Below are 6,000 nucleotides of genomic sequence, written 5' to 3' on the forward strand. Positions count from 1 at the left end.
CCGTCACAAGTCATAACAACTCGTGGTCCTTCCATGTACTCTTTTTACTTGCTCATGCATGGACCAAACCCTAGCTGGCTTTTCTCTTCGTTTCTTTTCTCCATTTAATTTCCTTAATTTCAGTAACTGTATAGAGTTTTTGTCTAGTTGTCTTGGATTTTGAGTGATGTCTTCACAATCTGAATTTATACCTAACTTCCATCAATGGGTTAAAAGTTCTTATCCGATTGTCTTCCGCAATGTCTTATATTATTTTGAAGTGTAACCTAATTTCCATCCTTGCGAGAAACTTCTTACAAAATTCAATGTAAACCTACTTTCCATTGTAGAAAATGGATTGATCGATAAAGCATTCAGTTTATATTGGATTAATCGATCAATTCTAACAATTTAAGTTGTCTACGTTGACGATTTATGATTATTATTTCTAATTTTTCATGATTATATACACATAATGTTTTTACTGGTACTATACACATACTTGTTATAGATGTAAATATAAGTATTAAAAGAAAAAGAAAATACATGCTTATACCTTGATGTGGTGGTATTGGTCTATAGCAAAGAACACATGAAACATATATACCAAATTTTGGAAATCTAAAAAAACATGAACGATTGGTTTAAGTGGTAAATGAGTTCCGACTCAAACTTTCGTCATCTAGATTCGATTTGTCTTGGCCATCTAACCGCGGCTTAATTGGAATGATACTTATTTGAATGCAAGATCTTCCGGAATTAGTTTTAGGGTTTAGAAATCTTATAGAATTTCACGGTTATAAGAAAATATATTTTATCAACTCAAATTAATATATCAATTCCAAACTAGAACCTTTTTCTCAAAAAAAAAAAAAAAAAAAATTCCAAACTAGAACCTTATATAGATACCCACCCTACTAGATGTTCGGGTGCATTCAGGAAAAATTTGTCAATCAAACTTAGATCATCTGAGATCAATAGTTTTGATTTAACAGAAATTACGTTAAATTAAGCTCGAAATTAGTTGCGGGTAAAAACAAAATTATTTGTGGCTACTGGCTAGGCTGTTTGGACGCTAATCACCTCCAAGGGGTCGGGTCAAACTAAAATACCTAGTAAGTTTTGGACTGCGATATTGTTGTGATAAGCTTGAAATAACTTAGAGATAAAGTTATATATTTCCTACTGAGTTATAGAATAGGAAATAGTAAAGTCATTGGTGTTTAGGAGTTATCTAAACATCCTTATCTATTGTGTTTTAGGACTTTACAATGAGTATATAAGGATATGCAAGAGTGTTGCATAACTTAAGGGTTTTGTGTTTGAGCTTAAGTTTTGAGTAAGTTTCTTAAGCTTTAATAAAGAGAGTTAGTCTTTATTATAATCTTTGATCTCTATATTTGGTATCAGAGCTTGAAGAAAGAGATGAGTGGCGAGTTGGCTAAGATGAGTGGCGAGTTAGCTACAATGAGCGAGAAGCTCAAAGAAGGTGGAACATCATCTATTAAGTGTCCTATGTTAACTGCGACAAACTATACAGTATGGGCAATAAAGATGAAGATAGCACTTGAAGTACATGAGGTTTGGGAAGCTATAGAAGTAGAAACAGATGAAGGGAAGAAGAACGTAATGGCAAAAGGCCTCTTGTTTCAGTCAATACCGGAAGCTGTTGTACTACAAATCGGTGAGATGAAGTCTGCTAAGAAAATATGGGAAGCTATCAAAGCTAGATATGTTGGTGCGGACAGAGTAAAAGAAGCTCGCTTGGCTACATTGAACAGTGAGTTCAACCGTCTAAGGATGAAAGAAACAGATACTATTGATGAGTTTGGTGGAAAGTTGACTGAATTTGCCTCAAAATCAGCTGCTCTAGGTGTGACTATGGAGGAAACAAAACTAGTGAGAAAGTTTTTGGATTCTCTTCCAAGAAAGAAATATATCTTTCTTGTAGGGTCACTAGAGCAACTTCTGGATCTCAAAACCACCACTTTTGAAGAAATCATGGGTAGACTCAAAGCATTTGAAGAGAGAGTTCGTGACGAAGAAGAATCGCAAGAAGAACAGAGTAAATTAATGTACTCAAACTCCGAGCAGCAGACGAGCCAAGCAAACCGAGAATATAACAGAGATACGAGGAACAGAGGAAGAGGACGAGTTAACTACAGGGGACGCGGAAGAGGAAGAAACTATCAACCTCGAGAGTCTTACTACCAACCTCGTGATACTTCACGCATTATGTGCTACCGCTGTGATAAACTAGGACATTATGCGTCGGACTGTCCTGACCGCTTACTTAAATTACAAGAGATACAAGAAAACGATGGCAGCGAGACACAAGGCGCAGATGAACTAATGATGCATGAGGTGGTCTATTTAAACGAGAAGAATTGTGTCCCAGATAAGTATGAAACAAACAAGGAAGCAGAGGATATATGGTATCTAGATAATGGGGCTAGCAACTGTTGGGCCCGAATATGGCCCGGTAGCTGATCTTCACTCAATAAAAGATGGTAATGGGCCGGGACAGGCCCATCGCAGGCTCGAGCCTAAAAAGAGCCGGAGGCTGAAAGCTAGGGACTCTAACTAAGGAGGTCACGACGAAGGGGAAGCTCACGTCACAACAATAAGAAGCGCAGGACCCGGTCAAAGGGAAGCTGTTGCAGATTCCACCTCAAGCGGAGAGGATCTCGGAGACCAGTTGCAAACAACCTAAAGAAGTCCAAAGCTATAAAAAGAGAAGGTGGAAGACTAAGAAGAGGATCCGATCCAACTGATATTATTACTCAACATTCATCAAACATTCTTACGATTATACTCTTGTAATCTTTATATTCATCGTGAGATACACCTTCTTGTAACCATCCCATTTTCTATTATATCAATACAAATCGAAGTTCATTCATCAAGTTCTTACGGGATTCAGCCCGCGATAATCTTTCCCTAACCTTTCCTAAACATAAAACCTGATCTAAAATCTAGGTGTGAGTTTAATCCCTCACAATTGGCGCCGTCTGTGGGGAAGAAACTACCGAATCCCTTACTCTAACTCGAGGATGAACCCTACTGATCAGACAACAACCCCGTCTGACCTTAACCTCCCGATTCAGAGCGATGGCTCACCGAATGACGGAGGCTCTAGTCTCGTAATCACAGAGCCTCAACGTGGCGACCACCGATCTGGGCAACAGCTTCCGGTTGATGCTCGAACGAGCCAAACAACAACCGGAGTTACTAACCCGAGGTCATTAGGTGGAAACACCTCCGAGCTCCCGGTTACCGAGAATCCTCAGCAGCAAGCCATTCCGAATCAAACGGAGGCTCAGCTCTCTGAGATCCGCCAGATGATGTTACAATTAGTAGACCGAGCTCAGGAAAGTGAGCGCACGATGCATCAGCTGGCTGTACGTCAACAACGATTCGAAGAGATAACTAGATCTCTAAACGCAACAACCCAACCACCGCAACGTCAAGCTCCGGGGGCCATCTTCCATGATCGATTAACCGATCCCTCATTTCCCCGAGCACGTTTAAACTTTTCCCCTGATAGCACTGCCCCTGAAGGACGCGGATCTGTTTTCCAGACACCTCATACTGGAACAGTTCCCGTATTCAATCCACCTAACGCCAGTGCTATGGGAAGTAACGTAGCGACAACCAGCTCCACACCCGGTCAGGTCTCTGACAGAAGTAATCAGTTACCTCCTCCGCCACCTGATCCTAGGTCCGGAGCAGGAATATCCTTCCCATCTGGAGGCAGAGCGTCAGCTTCGGTTTATCAAACTAGAAGCTCGGTCCCGAATGAGGACGGTTATCAAAGGATAAACTCCGATAACCCAAGAAATGTCGAGCGACTTAGCCCACTAACCACATGGGAAGATGCGCCAACTCGATTCCGTCAGGAACCTACTCATCGGGTACCTGCGAACGATCCAAATATCCTTCCATTTGAAGGACCTGAAGCTATCCGTAGATATATGGAGAGAACTCACGCAGCTCTCCAGAAATTGGGAGCTCAAGTCCATAAAGCTACGAGTTCAGCTCCCGAAATCGATAGCTTAATCGAAGAAACCCGTGGAACTCCGTTCACGGACAGAATTGCCAGCTCTCACATAAGAGATACCCGAAAAATCAGAATTCCTGAGTATGATGGGACCTCCGACCTGAAGGCCTACTTGAGAGCTTTTCGATTGGCAATTGTTAAAGCCCATTTCACTCAGGAAGAATGTGAAGCAGGTTACTGTAGAACATTCGCCGAAAATTTGGTCGGAACAGCCCTGGAGTGGTTCTCCGGCCTCGAGCCAGCCTCGATAGACAACTTTGATCAATTAACCAACGCCTTTATGAAGCAATACTCAACCCATATCCGGAAGCAAGCCTCCGAGGCCGACCTTTGGAAAGTCAGTCAAGGAATGGGAGATTCATTACGAGTCTACATTGAGAAATTCAGGGCAATAAGAACTAAGCTATCGAATCCTAACGACCTAGTCGCCATCGAGGCCCTTAGGAGAGGTCTGTTCTATAGATCGAAATTCTGGTCAGAGTTAACACTCAACGCTCCTCCAACTATCGATGACGCTCTTCATAGAGCCACCAAATATATTGCTTTGGAGGAGGAGACAGCTGCACTGGATAAACTCCACAAGAAACCACAGAATCATTCGAAAAGTGACTCCTCCGAGACTAAGGGACCTCATAAAAAGGGTAACCCTCGAAGTAATCAAACTCAGGGAGAACATTCCTACGCAATCGAGGAAGACAAGGAAGAGAAACCTGTTGCAGCTGCAAATAAAACTCCCTGGTCAAAAGGCTTCGATAAAGGCAAACATTGCTCTTATCATGATCGCGAAGGACACTCAACCGAAGAATGTTGGGACCTCCAACGCCAGCTGGCAGCTAAATTCGCAGCCGGAGAAATAAAGGGCGTGGACCTTAAAAAGCCGCCACCTTATCAGAAAAGAGGTTCCAGGGACATTTCCCCGAAACGCGAGAGGTCACCTGAGAAGGAAACCGATTCGCCACCTCCAGTTCCCAAAAAAAGAGTCGACATGATTCTTGGGAAATTCCCCCAAGGAAAAAGTTTACAAGTCGAAGCTCTCTTGAGCAAACCCTCCCATCAATCGAACCCCGACTCGAGGGTGGACTGTATCCTTGGAGGATCAGACATATGTCAAGACTCCGTCAATTCCATTAAGAATCACGTGCGGAAGGCTGTGTCTAACACTGGACCTAAGCCTCCTAATCCTGAATCCAACACTAAGATTTCTTTCTGGGAGAGCGAGACCTCAAACCTTGACAGACCTCACGATGATGCGTTGATAGTCACCCTGAACATCGCAGGATACGAGGTTCCCAAGCTCATGATAGACACAGGAAGCTCTGTCGACCTCATTTTCTATAACACCCTAAAAGGGATGGAAATAGACGACTATGAAATTATTGGCCAAAAAGCTAATCTCGTAGGCTTCTCCGGAGAAACAGCTACCTCATTGGGAACAATCAAGCTCCCAGTCATAGCTGGCGGAATAATGAAAATGACCAACTTAGTAGTCATCGATAGACCTTCCCCGTTCCACGCGATTTTGGGAAGACCTTGGATCCACAAAATGAAGGCAGTAGCCTCAACGTACCATCAGTGCGTAAAATTTCCAACACCCGAAGGGATAGCTACCATACACGGTAGCCAGAAGATATCCAGGATCTGCTATTTGGGAGGATTCGAAATCCACCAAAAATCCCCCCAATAGCAATTACAGATCCAGGAAGGTCGCGAAATGCAACAAAATATTCGAGGTCCCCCCAGGAACCTAACCGAAAAAGTTTGCATCGACGACTCAAATCCTGAAAGACAGGTGAGCATCGGGTCCGAGCTACCTCTTGAGACAAAAAAGGAGCTCATCGATTTTTTGAAAAGCAATGTCAAAACCTTTGCGTGGTCCACCAACGACATGAAAGGAATAGATCCGAACGTCACCACCCATAAGCTAAAAGTTGACCCTACTTTCAAACCGATCAAACAGAAGC

This window comes from Raphanus sativus, chromosome 9 (genome assembly GCF_000801105.2).
Source record: "Raphanus sativus cultivar WK10039 chromosome 9, ASM80110v3, whole genome shotgun sequence".
Classification (NCBI taxonomy): domain Eukaryota; kingdom Viridiplantae; phylum Streptophyta; class Magnoliopsida; order Brassicales; family Brassicaceae; genus Raphanus; species Raphanus sativus.